General features: G+C 36.0%; 1 protein-coding gene across 2 annotated transcripts in view; it reads left to right on the forward strand.

Moving 5' to 3' along the window:
* The window catches only part of CDH18 (cadherin 18), a 1,280,123-nt gene that overhangs the window by 81,618 nt on the left and 1,172,136 nt on the right, over positions 1-26,369 (forward strand). Inside the window, exon 2 of one of the 2 annotated variants that reach the window (XM_060400264.1) lies at positions 25,961-26,055. The exons of the other annotated variant lie outside the window; for it this stretch is intronic. The gene's annotated coding sequence lies outside the window, so the exon portion shown is untranslated. The remainder of the gene's footprint in view (positions 1-25,960; positions 26,056-26,369) is intronic. 2 annotated transcript variants of the gene reach the window in all.

The raw sequence follows: 26,369 nt of genomic DNA on the forward strand, positions 1-26,369 counted from the left end.
CAAATAACTGAAAATTTCTATAATATATATTTTAAAAGTTACTATAAATAGGATGGTGAGGAAAGAGTGAGATGTATTGAAAGAGTGACATGGAACCTTACACTACCATATATAAAATAGATAGCCAACGGGAATTTGCTGTATGGCTCAGGAAACTCAAACAGGGGCTCTGTATCAACCTAGAGGGGTGGGATGGGGAGGGAGGTTCAAAAGAGAGGTTATTTATATATATACCTATGACTGATTCATGTTGAGGTTTGACAGAAAACAACAAAATTCTGTAAAGCATTTATCCTTCAATTAAAAAAAAAGATGATTGGTATGCAATAATCAAAGTAAATTAACTTTACTACCAAGCAAAATAAATAGTTTAAAACAAAACACCATATAGTAATGAGCACATTTAATAGTGAAATAGTAAATATATGCTCATTAAATCACAAGTGTCAACAATTATTACTTCTATTCAGTGTTATACAACAATCCTGAGTAGATATATAGACTGTATTTATGAAGCTTGAGTGTTCAGTTCAGTTCAGTAGCTCAGTCATGTCCCACTCTTTGCAACCTCGTGAATTGCAGCACACCAGGCCTCCCTGTCCATCACCAACTCCCGGAGTTCACTCAGACTCATGTCCATCGAGTCAGTGATGCCATCTAGCCATCTCATCTTCTGTCATCCCCTTCTTCTCCTGCCCCCAATCCCTCCCAGCATCAGAGTCTTTTCCAGTGAGTCAACTCTTCACATCAGGTGGCCAAAGTTTTGGAGTTTCAGCTTTAATATTTATGAAGCTTGAGTATAAGAAAATTTAAAAATAACTGTTATGCAATTTCTGTGATTTTATTAAATTTAGTAAGAACGTTTAGCAAACTTGGCTATTGTAATTTTACTCAGTATCAATGGGGCTGACACCATTTTTCAGTTCAGTTCAGTTGCTCAGTCATGTCCGACTCTGTGACCCCTTGAATCGCAGCACGCCAGGCTTCCGTGTCCATCACCAACTCACGGAGTCTACCCAAACCCATATCCATTGTGTTGGTGATGCCATCCAACCATCTCATCCTCTGTCGTCCCCTTCTCCTCCTGCCCTCAACCTTTCCCAACATCAGGGTCTTTTCAAATGTGTCAGCTCTTCACATACCATTTTTAAGCTACGTTAATTGTAAATGTTCTTCTTCTTCATATAGTTTAGACAATGGAATGTATCATTAAACTGTTTTTCCAGTGTTACAGATTTAAGAAAAGGTCTTAATCTGGTGGCTCTTATTAGCATTCCCTTTATTATGGGAAAAGTTAGTTTTCTTATTAATATATATAAGGACAGTTTGCATTTATTTTCTCTGAACGATCTGGCCAAATGCTGTCAAGTTATAGGTTGTTAGTATTGTCTCTACTTTTGGAAATTCTATCTAATGCATGTGCATCCTTTGCGGTAATTTAATATTTATAAAATAAAAGTATTTTCGTCCTTTTTGTTATTTATTACAACTGAATTATGGTATTTCTCCTGCATATTCCCTATAATACAACTCATAGTTTAATCATTTTTCTAGATTCTGAATCATACCTAGAATTCACCACAATCTACTCTACCTCCCCTTTAAATTTAAATTGGATTCATTTGAATTTGTACTGGTGTAAGTGGAAACAGTGTCAGACATTATTTTTGGGGGGCTCCAAAATCACTGCAGATGGTGACTGCAGCCATGAGATTGAAAGACGCTTACTCCTTGGAAGAAAAGTTATGACCAACCTAGATAGTATATTCAAAAGCAGAGACATTACTTTGGCAACTAAGATCCATCTAGTTAAGGCTATGGTTTTTCCTGTGGTCATGTATGGATGTGAGAGTTGGACTGTGAAGAAGGCTGAGTGCCGAACAATTGGCGCGTTTGATCTGTGGTGTTGGAGAAGACTCTTGAGGTTCCCTTGGACTGCAAGGATATCCAACCAGTCCATTCTGAAGGAGATCAACCCTGGGATTTCTTTGGAAGGAATGATGCTAAAGCTGAAGCTCCAGTACTTTGGACACCTCATGTGAAGTGTTGACTCATTGGAAAAGACTCTGATGCTCAGAGAGATTGAGGGCAGGAGAAGGGGATGACCCAGGATGAGATAGCTTTATGGCATCATGGACTCGATGGACGTGAGTCTCAGTGAACTCCGGGAGATGGTGATGGACAAGGAGGCCTGGCGTGCTGCGATCCATGGGGTCGTAAAGAGTCGGACACGACTGAGTGACTGAACTGAACTGAAAGATATATTCACTTTATCTTTTTTCATGGGCTATCCAATTATCCCAAAGTTGAAAGTGAAGCCACTCAGTTGTGTCTGACTCTTTGCGACCCCATGGACTGTAGCCTGCCAAGCTCCTCTGTCCATGGCATTTTCCAGGCAAGAATACTGGAGTGGGTTGCCATCTTCTTCTCCAGGGGATCTTTCCAGCCCAGGGATCGAACCCAGGTCTCCAAAACAACTTATTAAATAATTTTAGCTCCACTAATTTGAGGCATCATTTTAAAAATTTCATACTAAATCTCCCCATGTACTTGTGTTTCTTTTTAGATTTTCTAATTTATTCCATTGGATTATCTGTTCAGTCTAACAAAATACTGCACAGTTTTCATATCTTCAGTTACTAGTCATCACCTTCACATGCCTTTTTTTCCCACACGTTTCCTAGGTCTTCCTTCTGGTCTAACCTTCGAACGTAGAGGAACTTTTAACTCATGTTTTACAGCTCCAGGAAATAAATCTTGATGGTGCTCTTATTGAAATTGAATTCAGTTTATAAATTAACTAAGGGAGAAATGGCGCTGTTATAATTTTGCCTTCCTATCTGAGAACATGGTGTAACCCTGCAGTTGTTCAAGACAGAACTTTTGTGCAGCAGCTGAAATTAGATAAATGAGTATTATGGGAATTAGATTGTTAATCACTGTGAAGAAAAGACTCAAACAATTAGAATCACTTAATGGGAATGTGTGACATATTTTACATAGTTAACTTTCCATTATTCAGGCAGAGATCATATAATGCAATAACTGAGATGATAATTATGAAAATTCAAATACTACATTTTAGTTTATAAAAAAGTTCTTCAGGATGATCTTTTTAAGTTGTCAAAGTAATATGATTTTATGAACAAAGGAACTGGGGCTTCTAGAAAATAACATTTTCCCTAGGATCATAATAGATGAGTTACATAAAACTAGCTTTTCATATAGTCATCCCTCAGTATTCAAGGGCATTGGTTCCACGACCCCCATGGACACCAAAATCCTCCTACACTAAAGTCTTTTGGATCAAATGGCTTAGTGTTTTCATACAATCTATGTATACTCTAAGTCACCTCCATGTTACTTATTTTTTTATTATGTTTTATTGAAATATAATTGTTTAAAATGTGTAAATTGAGTATAATAAAGTGATTATACATATATACACACATATATATACTTTTTCATATTCTTTTCCATTATGATTTATCATGGGTTATTAAATATGTTTCCTTGTGTTTCATGAGTACAAACGATAAAAAATATGCCTACAATGCAGGAGACCCAGGTTTGATTCCTGGGTCAGACAGTAGGACCTTGCTGTTTATCCAAGTTACTTATAGTATCTAATACAGTGTAAGTGATATGCAAAGCATTCAAGTTTTGCTTTTTTGAAACATTCTTTTTGTTTTTTTGGATAGTTGTGATCAGTGGTTGGTTGAATCTGTGAATATGGGAATCCAAGACCATGCAGGGCCAGCTGTACTTATAAACACCCTTCCCAGAGGATCGTACCAATCAATAGATTATGAATTTTGAAGTCCCTTTTTCCAAAATATTATTTCCCAAAGTGGAATCATGGATCATTATTTTCTAATGTGATTAGTGTGTTCTTCCATTAAAATAAAATCAAATATAGTAAAATACATTTGAGACATGCTAGGTTAAACCAGCATGTCCTTATATTGCCTTTTATTATCAGAGGACTTCTACAATGATATATTATACTAATATAATTTAATAGCAAAACTTCCAAAAATATAATCATATTCATAAAACTACATAAGGTTTAGATACCAAATTTAGAGAAAGACCCCACGTATCAGGCTAACTATCATGTGTTGAATTTCTGAGCCTTTGGAATTTTTGAGTGTTTGGAAAAGTTTTATTATCCTCATAGAGATGGAGATATATGTAAGTGGACTATATAAAATAATTTGCAGAGCAGTTTTACCAAATTTTTTGATATCTCCTGTTCTCTCCAATCTCCTTGCTATTTCACTAAACCTAATGATTCTTATCATATTAACAATGCTTCAGTTAATGATTTCTTCTTTGATAAATTTCTTCTTTGAAAGCACTGACACATTAACACATATGGCAAGAGGGAGTTTTCTCATAAATAATAAGGCTCCATACTAGTGTCAGATTTGAGTAACAAAAATACTTACATTGTATAAAAAGAGAAATAAATTGTTTAGGTTGACTAATCATTTAAAATTATAGTTGAGATTTATTAAACCAGTGTGCTCAAATGCTTTTATAAAGAAATAATATTAATGTACTAGGTGAATAATCTATTTTTCCTTTCCAAATATGGTTGTATATTTTTTCTTAGTTGGAGACTGAAAGTGCAGTAATAAAAACATGTTATTTAAAAATAAGGATAAACCTAGGATATAGAATTATCTATCCTTTTCTGCTAATTCCACTTATTTTGTTAAGCCTCCCTTCTTTTGCTATTTTCTTTTATTTTGCAGATATCTAAGCTTCCCACAGTTTAAATTCTTTCTTCTTTGCAGATGAAATCTACATCTCCAAATCTAAATATTTTATCATGAAAATCTATATCCAAATATACATCTCCATTCCAAAGTATTTTTAATAAGTTTTGTAACTTCATATTTAATTGTTTTTTTTAATCTTCACTAAAAGACTCAATATAACATTAACACCTGCAAAAAAATATGAGCTTCTATAGGCCAATTACATTTTCAAGCGCTGAGGATATACATGTGCCATGTGCATGTTAAGTCACTTCAATCATGTCCAATTATTTTCGACCCTATGGACTTTAGCCCACCAGACACCTCTGTCAATGGGATTCTCCAGCCAAGACTACTGGAATGGGTTGCCCTCCTTCAGGGAATCTTCATGACTCAAGGATTGAATCCAGGTATCTTATGTCTCCTGCTTTGACAGGTGGGTTCTTTACCACTAGCACCACCTCGACCATTGCTTACACTTGGATTGTCTATTATTGTGTAATCAACCACCACGAGATGTAGAGGTTTAACTCAACAAAACTATATTTGTCTATGGTTTTCAATTTGGTTGAAACTATTTGGAGAGCTCATTTGTCATCTTGCTCAACACTGGATTGGAAGATTCATTCCCAAGATTTCTTTTTCACATGGGCAGCAAAACTCTTGCTGGCTGATGGCTAGGAGCTCAGCTAAACTTACTGTTGAGGTTCACACTTTTTCTAGAAGAGACACTTCACAAAGCTGTCTGGGCTTCTTTGCAAAAGAGACAGGGATTGCCAAAGGGAGGAATTGAAAGATAGTGATGTGTTCAGAGCTGGGTCTGTCCTGACCTAGAACTTCAATCATATTCTATTAGTTTAAGGAGTCTCAGGCCCAGCCAGATTCCAGGCAACTGGAAGACAACAAACAAACACCCACCCCCCACCCGGCACACACACAAAAAAGCAAAACTTAACTTTTGTTGGGAGAAGTAGGAAAGATTTTATGATATTTTTAATCCATCACTCCTGGTACATGGAAGAGGTAGGGATCCAGCCAACAATATAAGGAGATTCAAGTCAACAATTATAGATGATGATAAACTGATCCCTACATGTTTTCAGATTTCTGTAAATAAGGAGCATTGGTATTTTTAGAAATATTAGCTAGGGTTAATATGAAATAATTTAGGGTTAAATTAAAATTACCCTAATAAAATTAAATATTAACCCTAATATTTTTAGAGATATGGGAAGGCATCTCTGAGAGATGTTTTTGTAAGAAAGAAAAATTAGTGTTGTATTTTTTGTTGATTGCTGTGTAAGAATATTGCCACCAACTTAGCGATATATAACACAGAGCAATATATAAGCTCACAGTTTTCATAGATCAAAAGTTTGGGTGTGCTTTATGTGGTCCTTTATTTTAGGGTCTCATAAGGTGACCATCAAGGTGTAAGTCTGGATTGGGTTCTTATCGGGAGATGTGTACCACACTGATGGATTGTTGCTGCTGCTGCTGCCGCTGTGGCACTTCAGTCGTATCCAACTCTGTGCGACCCCATAGACAGCAGCCCACCAGGCTCCCCGTCCCTGGGATTCTCCAGGCAAGAACACTGGGGTGGGTTGCCATTTCTTTCTCCAATGCAGGAAAGTGAAAAGGGAAAATGAAGTTGCTCAGTTGTATCTGACTCTTAGCGACCCCATGGACTGCAGCCCACCAGGCTCCTCCATCCATGGGATTTTCCTGGCAAGAGTACTGGAGTGGGGTGCCATTGCCTTCTCCACTGATGGACTGTTGCTGCTGCTAAGTCACTTCAGTCATGTCCGACTCTGTGCGACCCCAGAGAGGGCAACCCTCCAGGCTTCCCCATCCCTGGGATTCTCCAGGCAAGAACACTGGAATGGGTTGCCATTTAAGGGATTCAGTTTTTTTGTGGTTGTAGGACTGAGGGCTTTAGTTCCTTGTCACTTACAGGATGCCTTTAGCTTCTAGAGGCCACCTGCAGTTCCTAGTCACGAGGGACTCCCCAGCAGAGCTGTTTGTATCTTCAGACCAGAAAGGCAAGTGGGTACTAAGGTCTCGCATAACAACCACATAATTATGGACACATGATCACATTTAGGGCTTCCCAGGTGGCTCAGTGTTACAGTCTGCATGCCAATGCCGAAGACGCGAGTTTGATCCCTCAGTCAGGAAGATCCCATGGAGAGGCAATGCCACCCCACTGCAGTATTCTTGCCTCGAGAATACCCCTAGACAGAGGAGCCAGATGGGCTACAGTCTGTGGGGTCACAGAATTGGACACAACTGAGAATGCACACATGCACCCAACACAATCAAATATATCTCACCATATTTTTTAAAATACCCTGTAGCTTAGAATCAAGTCACAGTTTTTACACACACTTACTGTGAGGGTACCCACAAGGAAATGAACTCCGAAAAGCTGGGATCATGAGGATTACATTAAGAGTATGTCCACAGCAAGTAGGATTTAGGGGAAAATCCCAGTACCTCAATAAGCTCTTAAACTTGGTGACACTCTTTGTGCCAAAATAAATTAAAATCCTAGTTTTTCCAGTCCTTTTTTTTTTTTGACATTTAGATACCACTTTTAGTTTTATACAGACTTCTTCATAAGGAACTCAATTAATGTAATTTTTTGGTTGCTGAATAAGAGGATTTTGAACGAGATAATTAATTTTATTTTTGTCATATTTTATCTGTTTCTAGAGTGTTTCTAACAGTCATATAATAATTCATACTACTCAGTATATATCCTCTATTTCCCTTTCTGGTCCATTTCTTATTTTATTCTATTAATATTTTTTTTCTTTTTTTTTAATTTTTATTTTTTTTAAATTTTATTTTATTTTTTATTTATTTATTTTTTTAATTTTAAAATCTTTAATTCTTACATGCGTTCCCAAACATGACCCCCCCCTCCCACCTCACCTTTTCATTCTCCTTATCTAGTTAGTTGCCGTGTCCTGATGGTTACTTTTCTAAATCATTGGTTGCAATTTATAGGCCATCAGGGGACATCTGTCAGGCAGGGGACATACATGAGTGCACCAGCCGCTGTGTTAGGTCATGAATGGAAGAGTATATTCCCAGAATGGAAAGAGTGTAGTAGTCCATCTGCCAATTCACTGACTGCGTCGTTTCAGAAGTAAGGGTGTGGTGTACCAGCTAACCTGTTGTTTTTAAAAGAGAAGCTGAACCTATTTAGTTGCATGAGATATTTTGAAACATTTCTGCAATAATGGGCAGAAAATGTATCTCTAAATCAGATCTGTTTCATAATTCACCAGTGTTTGACTAATGATCAGACTTATTCCTTCCTGTATCTTTATATGTTACCTTAATGCCAGGTGTGCTAGTGTAAAGAAACTGCCTGCCAATGCAGGAGACCCAAGAGATGCGGGTTAAATCCCTGGTTCAGGAAGATCTCCTGGAGAAGGAAATGGCAACCCACTTCAGTATTCTTGTCTAAAAAATCCAGTGGACAGAGGAGCCCGGCGAGATACAATCGATAGGGTAGCACAGAGTCGGACACAACTGACGTGACTTAGACATAGACATGCACAATGATATACATATATACTAATACATAGAAAATTATATAAAAGAAAATTATTAATTTAAAATAAGTCATGAATATAACATGTAAGGCATGGACACTATACCAGGTGGATGAAAATGTGTTAGTGATTTTGTATATAAAAGTTTAAAATAAAGAAATATTTGTAGTTCAGTACATGATAATATTATCTCAGAAAATTGATGCCGCAAAATCAGTGAAATTACTTTCTTACCTTTACTAATATATGTTTCTTATTAGTCTGATTAATATAAAATATTAAATTAAATGAAATAGTGATCTCTAACTCCCTCATGAATATTCTTCATATAAAATGCTCTAGTATTTCTTCGGTCTGTCCCAAAGAGCACTTTCAAAAACATTTATCTAATTGTGCCACTTTTTTCTTTGGAATCTTCACATTACGTTCTCTGCTTAATATTTCTCTTTACTACTACTCTTTACCTGGATCTTATCCTTAGGTAAGATGATATCACTCCCCCATATTCTAGATTTTTATTTTTATTGGTGCCCTTGCTTAAAATCCACTTTCCTATTTCTTTTACCTCCAAAGTTTCTATCGTTCTAACTTACTTGTTCCCCTTTTCCATTAAACTTTCTTGCCTTCCCTGAAACGATTTTGATCTCTACTTCTGATACATCTTCCTTTAACTGTAAAATATTACTCTCATAATAAGTACATCAATCTTTGTTGTATTGTGTTTTGTATTATATGATATAGTTTCTATATTCCTAGATTGTAAGCTACTTATGAGAGAGAAAATAAAAATACCTCCATATAGTTATTTTCAAAACTCTTAGGTAAATAATCAAAGTATCTGTATAATTTCATTTATTTATTGTAAAGATTTTTGTTAATGATGTTATTCAATATTGTATTATACACAAACACACGCATTTACTTTATGAAATGTGACTTAAACATTATAATGTCTACATGAGTTTCCTATGGTAGGTCTTTAGGTGTCTAAAAAGAACAGAAATGAACAGGAAATAAAAATCTGAAGTTATTTTGTGAAAATTCCAGGAAATACATTGAATCTGTTTTTTGTTTTGTTTCTTAATATAAATTTATTTTAATTGGAGATTAATTACTTTTTTGTTTGTTTGTTTCTTGCTACTGAGTGAACCAGTATTTTGACTAAGTATGTGCCCTGTATATGAAATGAAATAATCATACCACGTATCCAATAATGTTGCTGTAAGGATTTGAAGTTTATTACATAGTTGCAGCTCAATAAATGTTAGTTTTTATTATTTTGAAGGTCTACGAATAATGGAGTAAACATTGAAATAAACCTCAATCACTTAGAACCTTAGTCACTTAGTTTGGGCCTTGATTTTTCACTTATATATAATTTTAAAGTTTAAAAAGTTCATATTCCATCAGTGGGGAATATGTACAAAAAAATAATAAAGAAGATTATTGCATGTTTAGAATCCTGAAGTTGCTTGCAGTTCTTTGTGGCCTATATTATGAGATTATGAATATTATTACACTGTACTTCCTCATGACTCAAATTTAAATTAATATGAAAGTAATAGTTGAGAAAGCAGATAAAAAGCCTCTCTCTGTAGCACTACATTAACTTTATGTCTCTAATTGGCTTTCTTCATGTGTGTGAACTCCTTTTTCTTTTTTTTTTTCCAAGATCAGGCTAGCATTGACCTTTCTCTTATAAAGAGAGAATTTATTCTCATTAAGTTTAATTGTGTAGTTAATGTTTTCATTGAGGTGCCTATTAAGCTCCTCTCTGACATTTCTAAGATAAGTTAAAGTTCTGAACTTGTCAAGGCAAAATGCCAACCCATCAAACTGCCCAATTCCAGTTTATATATGTACTAACCCTGAGTGATTCTCTTATTTCTTTAAGGTAATTTGTGAAAGTTCTTTAACAGATTTCTTTGGTCATTTCCCAACGTTGTTCCAAGTATATCCTCACCTTATCATACCTCATCTGTCCCAACGTCAAATTCAGCACCATATATGTCATTGAAAATCAAACACATCATAATTATTTGTTTTTTAAGCCATTACTTACATGAATAGGCTTCCTGGGTGGCTCAGGGATCAAGAATCTGCCTGCCAATGCAAGAGATTAGGGTTTGATCCTTGGGGTGGGAAGATGCCCTGGAGAAGGAAATGGCAACCCACTCTAGATAATATTACCTGGGAAATCCCATGGAGAGAGGATCCTGGTGGGCTATAGTCTGTGGGATCCAAAAAGTCAGACATGACATAGGGATTGAACAATAACTTGAATGAATACATGTTTACAAAACAAGTTCATCTATTCTTTTTTTTTTTTTCTAAAGATGTCTGTAGGAAGCAAACGTTTATACCAATCCCCCAGTGGTTATTCTTTGCCCACTTCATTAATCTGCCTATTAGAATGAAGAAACATGGATAATGTTTCCAGCTCTGTCTTCTTTGATAGCACAGGGTTTCCTTAGCCATTAACTAGTGGATGAATAAGCAAAATTTTGAGACATATTTGAATTGCTGCTAATATACTTTGTCCCCTGCCAATGTGATATACTTTCCCTGACTCATTTTTTACAGTTTGAGTGTATCCTCTACATTCACCTGCAGCATCCATCTTCTTGGTTTAGAAAAAAAGTAATCAATGGACAATGAAACTAGTCATCCTTGGAATATGGTCTACTCTAAAACTACATTCAGTAATATTTGGGATAACAAGTTCATTTCTGAACAACAATGTCAAAAACTTTTCTCAAAGGATATACTCTCTATTTTATTTTTCTGACAAGTTTGTATGACATTTTAACTAATGGCAAACTATTATTTGTTATTTAGCATTATGACTTAAACCAATCTTTTTATTGTTTAAAATAGTAAGACTTGTTTCCATGTGTATAGAGATGTATCTCTTTAAGAATGTTCAATCTCCTAATGGCCTAACTCAAGAAATATTCAACTTGTGTTTCTACTCCTTTGTAAGTAGACAAAAGTACTACTAGTCTATTCTTATTCAATATCTAAAGAGTTGTGTTGTTGTTGTTGTTCAGTCACCAAATAGTGTCTGACTCTTTTCAGCCCCATGAACTGCAACAGACTTCCCTGTTCTTACTACTCCTAGAGTTTGCTCAAACTTGTACCCATTGAGTTAGTGATGTCATCCAATCATCTCATCCTCTGTCACCCTCTTCTCCTCCTGCCTTCAATCTTTCCCACATCAGGGTCTTTTCCAGTGAGTTAGCTCTTCGCGTCAGATGACCAATGTTGGTGCTTCAGCTTCAGCATCAGTCCTTCCAATGAAAATTCAGGACTGATTTCCTTTAGGATTGACTGATTTGATTTCCTTACTATCCAAGGGACTCTCAAGTGTCTTCTCCAGCCTCACAGTTCAAAAGCATCAATTCTTCAGTGCGTAGCCTTCTGTATGGTCCAACTCTCATAAATGCATATAAATTTTTTTAAATATAAATTTATTTATTTAATTGGAGGTTAATTACTTTACAATATTGTATTGGTTTTAAGTTTCTAGGTTTTGGTAGTACTTGAGAATAAGTTACAGAAATAGCTGATTATTTAGTGATATAGAGCATAAGCTTCAGAGCACCATTTGTACAGTATCACAGTTCTCCATTGATCTATAAAGCAACATAAATACATGTGAATATTTGCCTTCAGCACTCTCACGATTATTTACATTTAAGAATTCCAGATGTCTGTAATACTGGAGAGTACTTTGAGATCATGTTTAATTATATATTTAAGATACAAAGAAATGGATCTTAGAGGGACGACTCAAGGTCACTCAGCTACTTATTGGTAGAGTTGACATTTCAGTTTCCTCCCTAATGCCATACTCACATTTGAGAAAGAATGAATAAAGTTGCCCAAAGCCTTTAGAATTATTGGATCCTTCCAGTTGAATTATTATTCCAGGGCTCATTTGAGTTTAGTGATATTAAATTTGCACTGCAGAGTCCTTAAGTTAAAACAAAAAGGTTAAAAATATAAACTATTTCTTAGCCTAGATCTAACTGATTAAATATCAAACATTCCTTTGTAGCATCAGCATTAATATTTAAATTGTATGTAATGAGACTCTATCATGATAATCTGGGTATATGTTTTAGGCACTTATCTTCTGGATGCCATCAGAAGGAAGTATGTGCTCACATTTCATCTTTAACCTCACCCATGCCCATGCCCATCTTTTGACATTGCCCAGCAGTAGGCTTTCTCATGGCAGTTGTTGCTGTGTAGTCAATTTTCCTAACTGTGCTAAAATATTTGCCTAATGATGCTTTAAATCCATTTACAGCATGCCTTCTGAAGGGGCAGCACATATTCAAAACATATCTAAGACTCGCAGTTCCTTTGATAATGAATCACAAGCTTCCTCTACAGACCAGCTGCAGGCCATTATATGTGTTCCCAGGTGGTCAAGGTAATTTAGAGGCGCGATATGTGCTCTATTTCCCAGGTGCCCCTGGCCCATCCACTCCTATAATTACTATTAGAGTTTAGGAATCTTGATATTATACTGAAGTTTAGAATTGTTTCCTTAAAACACAGTATTTTTTAGGAGAGTGAGCAAATAGAAGAGTTGGGCTGTTTTAAGCCAGCTCTTTGCGCATGAGTATCAAAAGTCTATTTCTATTTTCTGAAAACTCATAATCTACTTAATGGAAGCCACCACATTTCTAAGATTCCAAAGCAGTTCAATAGGAATAATGATATATGAACTGTGTTAGTAAGCAGTCATTTAAATGTACTTAAAATAGCATCTGAAATGTAATTGTTGAAGAGTGAATATAACACTGTATAAAGTATTTATAGGCATTTTCTAGCCTTTCATATTAAGGTGTTTATTTTCTGCATAGCAAAGTCATAGGGATTTTTTTTTAATTTCTTATGAAAAGTACATGATAGCACATGGGCATAAGGCAGGTGTAAATCTCAAATATACACATCTATCTATAACTGTTTGACAATTTGAAAATCTACATGTCCTCACAGAAGTGACAGTTGAAATAATTTATGATATTACTTTTGCTGAGCACAAGGGGAATAGGCATGCTCACGTATTATTAGAATTAGGCATGGCTCATATTAAGTATACATTTTTATACTTTGAGATCGCAGTTTGTTAATATACAGAAAACCTATATTATTTATTTGTTATATGCAAAAGACACCATCATGCATTCATTTAACAAACTGTCTTTGCATTTGATGGCTATCGACAGAAGCCCCCAATAAAACGTTTTGATCAGGCACAACTAAGGTTCTTAGATGTACTGTAAGGAAGAAGGTCAGACAGTGTGACAGAATCTGAGTAGTGCTTCAGATGAGGCATTAAGGGAGTTTGGTTTTATAATTTTAGAGTCTGGAGGATTCACAGGTGAACCCTTTAAGTCAAGGGTCAGGTTGAGATTGGGTACATGTCACAATGTTATAACTGGATTAGTGGGAATTGTGAGATGAGGGCCCTAAAGCAAGTCCTGATGAGCAAACTGTTAGTTTTTATAAATGTATTATTTAATTTGTTCACAAACTTACCTTTGAGAAGGTGTTATTTCTTGAAGCAAGCAAAGAGAAAAGTTTGAAATGCACGTCTAACCCAGGAAGCTAGAATATGCAGTTAAACCCAGAAACTCATGCTCAGTACAAAGTCCACAGGTGGCGATGATGGTTGTTCTTCAGTCGCCAGTGTTGTCTGACTCTTGAGAACCCCACAGGATGCAGCAAGTCAGACGTCCCCGTCCCTCACTATCTCCCGGAGCTTACCCAAGTTCACATTCCTTGTATCAGTGATGCTGTCCAGCCATATCATCCCACGATGTCCTCGCCTCCTACTGCCCTCAATCTTTCTCAGCATCAGGGACTTTTCCAATGAGTTGGCTGTTTGCATCAGATGACTAAAATACTGGAGCTTCAACTTCAGCATCAGTTCTTCCAGTAATTATTCAGTTTTGATCTCCCTTAAGATTGACTGGTTTGATCTCCTTGCTGTCCAAGGGACTTTCAGGAGTCTTCTCCATCACCACAGGACCAGATATTTAAAAACATATGTAAGTTCTTCTAAACCATAGATATTTTATACATAAAATGAAAAACAGGGAATTTAATTTATTTATTTATTTTTTTAGTTTTTTATTTTTTAAATTTTAAAATCTTTAATTCTTACGTGCATTCCCAAACATGAACCCCCCTCCCACCTCCCTCCCCATAACATCTTTCTGGGTCATCCCCATGATTAATGACTGTTGTCTTTATCATTTTATTTTGAAAGTATCAGTGTGACAAAATATTCAATAATTAATTTGATTTAAAATTGGTCCAAAGTTTTAGTTGACTAAACATCTAAAAATCCAATTTCAGTATAGCATTTATAACACTCATAGTATTAAACATTTTAAAAAGTTGTCTGTTATTTTAAATTTAGTCAGTTGAACCCAATTTGATATTTTTGTGATAATCTGTTGAATTAATTTTAGCCTACTTTAGAACTGGAATCATTTAAAAATATAAATCATGAGAAGTTAAACCTTAGTCGTCTATTAAGTGAAATATTGTATATTAACATTGGGGATAAAATTAGTGAACATCATAGAGTTAATTTAAATATAATAGTGTTAGTTGCTCAGTCATGTCTGACTCTTTGCAACCCCATCGAGTGTTGCCCACCAGTCCTTCTGTCCATGGGATTTTCCAGGTGAGAATACTGGAGTGGGTTGCCAGTTCCTACTCTAGGGATCTTCCCAAGCTAGGGACCAAACCCACATCTCTTGCATCTCCTGCATTGGCAGGCAAATTCCTTACCACTAGCGCCGCCTTGGGGTGAAGTAAGCCAGAAAGAAAAACACCAATATAGTATGCTAATACATATATATGGAATTTAGAAAGATGGTAACAATAACACTGTATGCGAGACAGCAAAAGAGACACAGATGTATAGAACAGACTTTTGGACTCTGTGGGAGAGGGAGAGGGTGGGATGATTTGGGAGAATGGCATTGAAACATGTATAATATCATATATGAAACGAATCCCCAGTCCAGGTTCGATGCATGATACTGGATACTTGGGGCTGGTGCACTGAGACGACCCAGAGAGATGGTAAGGGGAGGGAGGAGGGAGGGGGTTTAGGATGGGGAACACGTGTATACCTGTGGCAGATTCATGTTAATGTATGGCAAAACCAATACAATATTGTAAAGTAAATAAATAAATAAATAAATCTAATACCACCCTAATCTTTCCAGAATCATCTAATTATCAAAGATAAAACATGAAAAGTTTTAAAATAAATAAACATTTCTGTCCAAATATTAGAAATTATAATTATTCTTGAAATTTTGAATCTTGAAATCTTCCCCAGAGTAGGGAAAAATAGAATAGGATGAATGACAATAGATGTGAGAGGAATCTCAGACAGATAGGAAATTAACACTGTATCTTTCTTATACAAGGAACGGGTTGGATGCAGAAAAGCACATTTCAACATGCATTTTTGCAACAGGAAGAGAGTTGTGATAGCTGGTACAAAACATATTTTATTTCTCTTGACAAATCCACCAAGTCATGGGGGTATAAAGCTAGTGTTCTTGAATCCACAAAATATGGAGTTCACCAAGAAGATTTTCCCACATTTAAATAAATGCTCTTGTTTAGATAATAGAAAATATTTCTTCCAGAGGGTGTTTTCTTTCATTTTTAAAGTGTTATTTCTTAAAATATCCACCTTCATGGTGGGGGGAGGGTTAATAAAAACAAAGAGTTTTTCTTGTTTTCTACTCCTATTTCAAATTTGCTCAGTATTGGTGATCCCCCATCAAGAAAACAAAGAAAGTGGAGACTCTCACATTAGCCTCCTTTTAGGGTTCAAAAATCGGAGAAGGCAATGGCACCCCATTCCAGTACTCTTGCCTGGAAAATCCTATGGACGGAGGAGCCTGGTAGGCTGCAGTCCATGGGGTCGCTAAGAGTCAGACATGAGTGAGTGACTTCACTTTCTCTTTTCACTTTCATGCATTGGAGAAGGAAATGGCAACCCACTCCAGTGTTCTTGCCTGGAGAATCCCAGGGACGGGGGAGCCTGGTGGGCTGCCGTCTGTGGGGTCACACAGAGTTGGACATGACTGAAGCGACTTAGCAGCTCAGTAGCAGTAGCAGCAAGGTTCAAAAATAGCCTGAGCCCTCTCAGACTAATTCCCTCTTGGCTCTCTCCACCTTAGTCTCATGAACCTTTTTGCCATGGACTCAGACATGAGCACTTATTTTTATTTATTTATTTATTTATTTTTTGTAGCACTTATTTTTGTTTTGGTTATTCCTTTTGACATTTGCTTCTCCTTCAAATTTCTGCATGGTTTACTCTCTTCCTTCTTGTGGTCTTTTCTCAACCAGCACGTTCTCTGTGAGGGCACCCAGAATAATCTCTCATCGCCCCCATGCACCACCATCTGCCTTTTCTGCTTTATTTCACTTTGTAGAACTTGTCTTTTCTACCATACCATAAAATTTACTTATTTTTATGTTCATTGTCTTTATCTGTTCTCCAAGCCTCCACACAAAGAGTGAAAGCTACCTAAGATGAATGATATCAAGTTTATCCCCAGTAAATAGTGTCTTGAGCATATCAGGTACTAATTAATCTTTATTACTTTAATGAATTTAAAATTTAAAAATAAAAAACTAAAAAAAAAAATGAAAAGATGCTTATTTTTTCCCATACCAAATAAGTGTAAAGGTGAGGATAATGTTTATAATTCACCCCCTTTTACTGTAAAATTTTTCTCTAAAGCAATACTTTGCACATTTTTTCTTACTTGTATATTTGAGAGCACTATTTATAACAGTTTTAATCATTTATTTTAAATAATTGAATATTGTGAACTCTAGAGTTCATTATTTTTGGTTAGCATAATTTAGTCTACTAGGTTTTCTCCTAAAAAAAATTATGCTGACTGTTTTATCCACTCCTATTTTCAGGTTTTAGGAAGACTATATGGTACGATGCAAATATCCTGAGTCATGCCCTTTATAAGATAACATTATAAAGGGAGTTCCCTGGTCGTCTAGTGGTTAGGATTGGCAACTTTCACTGCCATGGCCTGAGTTTCAGTCCCTAGTTGGGGAACTGAGATTCAGCAAGTTGTTCAGCATGGCCAAAAACCCCTCCAAAACACACATGATTATATGTCAGTTATAACTCAATAAGAATAAATAAACAATAAATTAAAAGAAAAAATGTGAATATTGCAGCAATATCTCTTAGTTTAGCATTGTAAATAAACCTGAAGACAAACTGTATCTCCATTTCTTTCTTTCTTTTATTTTTAATCTCTGTTCTTATTTATTTTACTTAAAATATCTTATTTTTCACTGGACTCAAATTCTCCTTTTTGTTTTTTAATTAATTTGCTTTCCCTTCTCAGAAGCTATGCATCTCTTAAGATAACTAATATCATAAAGAAAATTCTTGAATCTTTTACATTAATTTGTCTTAGCATAAGGTATACTCTGGTAGTCTTCCTATCCATTCATATCTATTTTAGAATAACTGTCTTTCATTTTTTCACTTCATGTTTTTCTGCCATCTCTTCTTTGATATCATGATTATTATATATGCACATTCAAATCTTCTTTCTTTGACATATTTATCATTTTGTCTAATATTGAGTTTATTTCTTTGTCCTTTCAAATTTATATATTTAGATTTTACAACTTATTCAAGTTCTACTCATGCTCTTTAAATTTTGGATGCCTTGCTAATTATACTGAAATGCTGTTTCTAATATGCTTTATTTCTATTGTATTTTCCTGTAGTTTTATTTTGTTTTCTGCATTCTGCAAGCTCAATTTTTAAATTGCATCTCTCTCATAATCTTTCTTTTGTTCAATCAGTCAGCTCCAACTCTTTGTGAATGGAATGTAGCACTCCAGGCTTCCCTGTCCTTTACCATCTCCTGGAGCTTTCTCAAACTCATGTTCATTGAGTTGGTGATGCCATCCAACCATCTTGTCCTCTGTCATCCCATTCTCCTCCTGCCTTCCATCTTTCCCAGCATCAGGGTTTTATGTAATGAGTTGGCTCTTCACTTTAGGTGGCCAAATTATTGGCATTTCAGCTTCAGCGTCAGTCCTTCCGATAAATATTCAGGATTGATTTCCTTTAGGATTGACTGGTTTTGATCTCCTTGCAGTCCAAGGGACTCTCTAGAATCTTCTCCAACACCACAGTTCAAAACCATCAATTCTTCTGCACTCAGCCTTCTTTATGGTCCAACTCTCACATCCATACATGACCACTGAAAAAAAAAAGAGAAAACAAAATCATAGCTTTGACTATGCGGGCCTTTGATGGCAAGATAAAGGATTAACTTAGGAGAAACTACATTTACAAATAATAAGGAGACTGAATATTATGATAACTAGAGTTCAAAATTTAAGTAAAAATTCATTTTTAGTTGTTATAAAGATAAATTCCCTTACCTAACATTTTCCTGTGTGAGAGTTAAAGAATTGCTAGATTTATAATGTGCATATGTCAGTTCCTTGGTTCTTTGGCAAAAATGTCATTGGAAGCTCAGGAAATCAGTATAGTCAAATGGTGAAAAATTTAAATGATACTCAGTTTACCAAAACCTTTTTAGACTAATAATAAAGCACAGAGTATACTTAAGTATTATAGGAAAAATTATACCAGTTTTACAATGTCAAGTCTCTGTAGAAACCAAACCTGCAGGAAATACTGAAAACATAAAAATGTTATACATACCTTCAATTTATATTAAAATTGCATATGTATTTAAATTTATAAATAGCTGTGCCATGTAAATAAAATAGATATTACTTTGATGTCCTTTGATAATTCTGTGAAGGGAACTACTTGATTCCCATGAAAATACCTCAAAATGTTAAGGATATCTCATAAATTTTTATGGTCTCCGAAATATTATGTGTGTGTGTTTAGTCATGTCTGACTCGTATGGACCCCATGGACTATAGCCCGCTAGGCTCTCCCATCCATGGGATTTTCTTAGCAAAAATACTAGAGAGGGTTGCCATTTCCTTCTTCAGGGGATCTTCCCAACACAGGCATCAAAACCTGGTCTCCTGCATCTCCGGCCTTGGCAGATGATTCTTTACCACTAGTGCTGCCTGTGGGAAGTAATTATGAGAAGAGTTGAAATGTACTGAGTGTTTAATATGTACAAGGTACTGAGCTATGCCTTTTTTCATATGCTCTCATTCCTCACAAGAATTCTATGCAGCTAGAAATGTGGAAGTTATGAATATGGAAAAGAACAGCATAGAGAGTAAAGCAATTTGCCCAGAATCAGGCAGCTACTGAATTGCAGGCTTAGAACTTGACCTCAAAGTCTAGACTCTTAATTACAAAGTAACTTTCAATCTGCATCTGTGTACTTACTTACCTTCCTTTTGAACTAATATTTAAACTTCTCTATGGCTTGCTCATGATAGCCTTACTCTTACCTGCTCAGACTTTAAGGTATTTTTATTGTCATATCTCAATTTTTTTTCATTACTTAATTATTTACCTAAAGTATTTTCACTAAAACTAAATAAGAAAACAAATAAGTCTGTTTCTGAAGTTAGGAGAACTAAACCATGGCATTTTCTGAGTCCCTCATTCTGAAAAGTCACATATGCAATCTCTCTGGCTATCACTTATAAGGAAAAGAAATAGTTAAAATCCATTACACTGAGGACCATGAACGTGCTATGATTTCTAGAAGTGATATACCATAATGCTTGCCATTAACTTAAAGTCCTTTCTTCATAAAAATAGCCTGAGAGGGTGTTTGCATATTATGAGTCCAAATTATTATCTTTCAAAAATATTGATCTGTCAGTCGTTTGCAAGAACATTATATCACTGCTTATTTAAAGTTCTCTCAGAGAAGTACAGGCACACAAAAAGACCTTTGTAGTTTGCATCTGAAAGCAATATTCCATTATTACCTTTGGATATTATAGAGGCTTGAATCTATTTGTGGAGAGGAAACATGAATGTCAGGATACAAAAAAAGACCCAATAAACATTAAATAAAGTCTAAACGAAAGGTAAACTTTTTGATTTCCACAGTAACCATGGTTCGTTTTGTCCTGAATGCATGTTTTCAGCTGTAGAATTTCACACTGTTTTAAAAACAAATTAGCATGACATTTCCATCTCGAGCTTTAGAACTTTAATTAACTTTGAGAAAAATTATAATTTTTTGCTAATCTAAGGCATAGCTACAAGTAAAAATATAAGAATTACAGAAGGATTTGGGAAAGCATTTTTTATCTTGAACTATGATATAATTAGTACCGCAAACTATTTATGAATCGTGTGAAATAATAAATGTTTATTTGCTAAGTCGTGTCTGATTCTTTGTGACCCCAGGGACTATAGCCCACCAGGCTCCTCTGTCCATGGGATTTCCCAGGCAAGAATACTGGAGTGGGTTGCCACTTCCTTCTCTAAGGGATCTTCCTGACCCAGGGATCGAACCTGCATCTAGTGCATTGGCAGTCAATTCTTTACTACTTAGCCAGCGGGGAAGACCAAAGTAACAAGTAGATCAGAGAATATCAGCAATCCGAACATTGAGCTCTTTTGCGTCTACAAGAAACTATTTTTACAAAAATAAAAATAAAAAGAATTTTGAATATCGCAATTTCCTATCTAAAACATTTTAAGTAGCAATCATCTCTTTATTCATATTTGGAAGTTTTGCTACTGTCAAAACATTCAATACCTACCACTCTGCATATGATCATGGCCAACTTACTAAAATCTACGATCTCATTATCTTGAAAAGTAAGTATAATATTATCTTTCAGAAGTATTTATTTTCCAAAGTAGGTACAGAATACTCATAGTTAAACTTAGGATGTACAGAATCAGCACTTAGTTATTCACATTTTCCATTCCAGATTTAATGTTGAGATGTGAACATATGAAAGCAGTTTGCCATTAAAATTAACAAATGCAAATCAAAACTGCATTTAGTTTGTTATATCATTTGGGCATATATTGGCTATTAATAAATATTTCTATGACAAAGCATGTTTTCAAGCAACAGCTCTCTCTCTCCATGATGTCTTCAGTTCATTTCAGTTCAGTCGCTCAGTTGTGTTCAACTCTTTGCGACCCCATGAATGGCAGCACACCAGGCCTCCCTGTCCATCACCAACTCCGGGAGTTCACTCAAACTCCCATCCATCGAGTCAGTGATGCCATCCAGCCATCTCATCCTCTGTCGTCCCCTTCTCCTCCTGCCCTCGACACCTCCCAGCATCAGAGTCTTTTCCAATGAGTCAACTCTTCGCATGAGGTGGCCAAAATACTGGAGTTTCATCTTCAGCATCAGTCCCTCCAATGAACACCCAGGGTTGATCTCCTTCAGAATGGACTGGTTGGATCTCCTTGCAGTCCAAGGGACTCTCAAGAGTCTTCTCCAACACCACAGTTCAAAAGCATCAATTCTTCGGCACTCAGCTTTCTTCACAGTCCAACTCTTACATCCATACATGACCACTGGAAAAACCATAGCCTTAACTAGATGGACCTTTGTTGGCAAAGTAAAATCTCTGCTTTTCAATATGCTATCTAGGTTGGTCATAACTTTCCTTCCAAGGAGTAAGTGTCTTTTAATTTCATGGCTGCAGTCACCATGTGCAGTGATTTTGGAGCCCCCCAAAATAAAGTCACACTGTTTCCACTGTTTTCTCATCTATCTGCCATGAAGTGATGGGACCAGATGCCATGATCTTAGTTTTCTGAATATTGAGCTCTGTCTTAGATTGACATAAATGTGATTTTTATTTAGAAACTGAGAGCAGCTAATTTTATTATTTCCCTTTCAAGTAGTAATTTAAATTTAACAAAGTACATTAAAACATGCATGCATCAATACACAGCACATCAGTTACCTATATCCTGTCAACACAAACATTTAAAGTCTAAATCTACCATACATGTTGTTTGTTTGAGTATTTTAGGAAAAAAAAACTAGCTTTAGTAGATGGCAAGGTATCAGATCCCTGGGTTGGGGAGATGCCCTGGAGAAGGAAATGGTTACCCAGTCCAGTATTCTGGCCTGGAGAATTCCATGGACTGTACAGTCCCTGGGGTCGCAGAGTCAGACACAACTGAGCGACTTTCACTTTCACTTCTCAAGCTATCAGAAAGGTATCTCATAATGTTTTTGATACCATGCTTTGCTCTAAAATTTGAAAGCTCTCAAGATGAATTAAGATTTAAGGGTCCTAAATTCCCTGCATGTCATGCCATGCTGATCATAGTGACTCACTCACTTTATCAGAAAAAAAATGTCTTAAAAGGAAACATGAAAATGTTGTAAGTGATTCATCTCAAACCAAAGCATTTTTAACATGATTGTACTCTTCTATATGTGTCTGTATAGACCTAGTTGAAACACTGTTACTGACTTGAATGTTTTAAGCTATACCTAGGTTTTTAAATACAGATAAAAGTATTTTTAATGACTATCAAACATTTCGAATCCCATTAATATATTTTGTAGCTCTAGGATATGTATTTTGAAATTATACTAACATGTTGAAATTTGAAAAAGATAATAATATCTTTTCTCTGAAACAAAATAAATGACATTTATAGAAGTGCAAGGCATAAAAATCAAATGGCATCCATGGAAGTAACAGACAGAACAACCAATCAGCCCACAAGAGGTATGCCATCGCTAAAGACAACTTCAAGCTCACTGAACAAGCTTGAGTAGACTGCTACTGTGTCTACTGTACAGACTTGAAATTAGAAACTTGAACTGAGGCTGAAGAAATCTATGAAAATCTAGACATAGCATAAATCTATCTCTATCAAAATCTGAAAAATATTGCCATGTGATTTAAAAACTGTGTAATATTTAATAAAATAGTACAGTATATGTTTGGCTCTACAATTCACAATTTCATGTTTGTAACTGCCTAATATATAATTGGGGACTTCCCTGGTGACTTAGATGGTAAAGCATCTGTCTACAATGTGGGAGACCTGGGTTCCATCCTTGGGTTGGGAAGATCCGCTCAAGAAGGAAATGGCACCCCACTCCAGTACTTTTGCCTAGAAAATCCCACGGACAGAGGAGCCTGGTAGGCTACGGTCCATGGGGTTGCAAAGAGTCGGACACGACTGAGCTACTTCACTCACTTTCAATATATAATTGAGACAAATAATGGAAGCACTGTTGAGTTTTCCTTAGGATTTATATTTCCACATTTTGAAATAAAATAAGCATTTTGATATCCTGTGGCTGTATAGTGATCTCAGATATACTCCAAATGCTAAAATCTAGTATTTTATGAACATAGAATATAACTAATGTGTGTGTGTGTATATATATATATACATATACATTTATATCTATCAAAATAGAGAGATTTGTATGCTCAGGTTACTAAAATAATTACATTTCTTATCATCCATAAAACAAATGTTATTGATCTCATCCTATGATATGAGTATTTCTCCCTGACAAATTGTAAATAAATTCTGAAACCATTGATATATGTGTAACACATGGTTGAAAAAATGTTTGTATGAATCAGAATTCACAATGAAAACAGAAAACGCTGGGTTTTTCATTTATTTTAAGAATAGATGACCAATAGGAAATTTGGTGCACAACATCCCTGGAGGGCTAGAGGAGAAAACTCAGACCTACTGTGGGAATATGATACTTGCTTACCAGATTTTGCCACCAGGATTACAGTCCAGATGTTTGGAAAATTGCTATCACTGCACCCAGTGCTGCTTCTATAGCTGCTGTCTGCAACTGTAAATCATTGCATGGTCCAAAGATGTGGTTCTGGCCCCCAAAACAGTCCTACCTGTTACAGCACAGTCCTTGACTGCAACCACTCCAAGAATAGCATCCTCTGCCTCCTTGGCATCACTGCAGATTTCCTGTCCGTGAAGCTCATGGACCAAAACCACATCTTCCCTAGACTCTGAGTAACAGAATCTAGGCAATATGGTTTTCATCAGCTTTCAAGACTCTGAGCTATTCAGCTAACTAGAAGGGGTTGAACAGGTGGCCAAAACCTGATAGACAACATCTAGTACATCACACATTATACCAGATATACCTCTTTACTATTAAAATTGTACTTTACCATTAAATTAAGAGGTAACTCTAAATTGTGCCTGCTTACTATGAACCATTAATACACATCACTTTGAAGAGTGGTGGGAATACCTGACCACCTTACCTGCCTCCTGTAAAACCTGTATGCAGGTTAAGAAGCAACAGTTGGAACTGGACACAGAACAACAGACTGGTTCCCATTTGGGAAAGGAGTACATCATGGCTGTATATTGTCACCCTGCTTATTTATCTTATATGCAAAGTACATCATGTTAAATGTCAGGCTGGATGAAGCACAAGATGGAATCAACCAAGATTGCCAGGAGAAATATCAATAACCTCAGATATGTAGATGGCACCATCATTATGGCAGAAAGCAAAGAAGAACTAAAGAGGCTCTTAAGGAAGGTGAAAGAGGATAATGAAAAAGCTGGCTTGAAACTCAACATTAAAAAGCTAAGATCATGGTATCCAGTCCCATCACTTCATGGCAAACAATGGAAACAGTGACACTTTGTCTTCTTGGGTTCCAAAATCACTGCAGATGCTGACTGCAGCCATGAAATTAAAAGACACTTGCTCCTTAGAAGCAAAGCTATGACAAACCTAGATAATGTATTAAAAAGCAGAGACATTACTTTGCCGACAAAGTTTCTTCTAGTCAAACTTATAGTATTTCCAATAGTCATGTATGGATGTGAGAGTTGGGCCATAAAGAAGGCTGAATACCAAAGAATTGGTGCTATTGAACTATGGTGGTGGAGAAGATTCTTGAGAATCTCTTGAATTGCAAGGAGATCCAACCAGTCACTCCTAAAGGAAATCAGTCCTGAATATTCATTGGAAGGACTGATGCTGAAGCTCCAATACTTTGGCCACCTGATGTGAAGCTCTGACTCATTAGAAAAGACCTTGATGCTGGGAAAGATTGAAGGCAAGAGGAGAAGGGGATGACAGAGGATGAGATGGTTGAATGGCATCACTGACTTGATGGACATGAATTTAAGCAAGCTCTGGGAGATGGTGATGGACAGGGAAGCTTGGTGTGCTACAGTCCCTGGGGTGGCAAAGAGTCAAACACAACTGAATAACTGAATAGCAACAACAGCAACCTGTTTACTATTAAACATCAATACACACCACTTTTAAAAAGAAAGTGAAAGTCGCTCAGTTGTGTCCGACTCTTTGCGACCCCTTTGGAATTCTCTAGGCCAGAATACTGATATATATTTAAAAGTGAAACAACATTAGGAAAACACATTCCCATCTAATGTAATGAAGTCTCCTGCATGTTAATAAAAACATGCTAATTGTTTGCCCAAAAGAAGATATATGGAATCCATTGGTTGCTCTTATTTCTGGCAACATTCATTCTCATTCTCATTTTATCGTGTGGTGTGTGTTCTCAGTCGCTCAGTTGTTTCCAGCTCTCTGCCACCTTATGTACTGTAGCCCATCGTGGTCTCTGTCCACTGGAATTTTGCAGGCAAGAAAACCGGGACAGGCTGCCATCTTCTACTCCAGGGGTTCTTCTCATCCCAGGGATTGAACCTGCATCTCCTGCATCTTCTGTGCTGGCTGGTGGGTTCTTTACTACTATCCTACCTGGGAAGCCCTTTGATCACTGTATGACTTTAATAACTGTAAACCTGAACCTTAAATCATAACGATGGTCACTATCACAAAATGTTTATAAAGTAAAGGCAAACAAAATGGAGCAAAATTTATGTAATATAAATATAAATGTGTAGATATAATATATACTATTATTTACAATGTATACATATAGTAAGTGAAATATGTGTTAATACTTTTGCATAGTCTTCATTTCAGCCATTATTTACAAGACCGGAATTGGTCTTTATAACTTATTTATTAACCTGTTCATATCCTAT

The sequence above is a fragment of the Ovis aries genome, chromosome 16, assembly GCF_016772045.2.
Source record: "Ovis aries strain OAR_USU_Benz2616 breed Rambouillet chromosome 16, ARS-UI_Ramb_v3.0, whole genome shotgun sequence".
NCBI classification, from domain to species: Eukaryota; Metazoa; Chordata; class Mammalia; order Artiodactyla; family Bovidae; genus Ovis; species Ovis aries.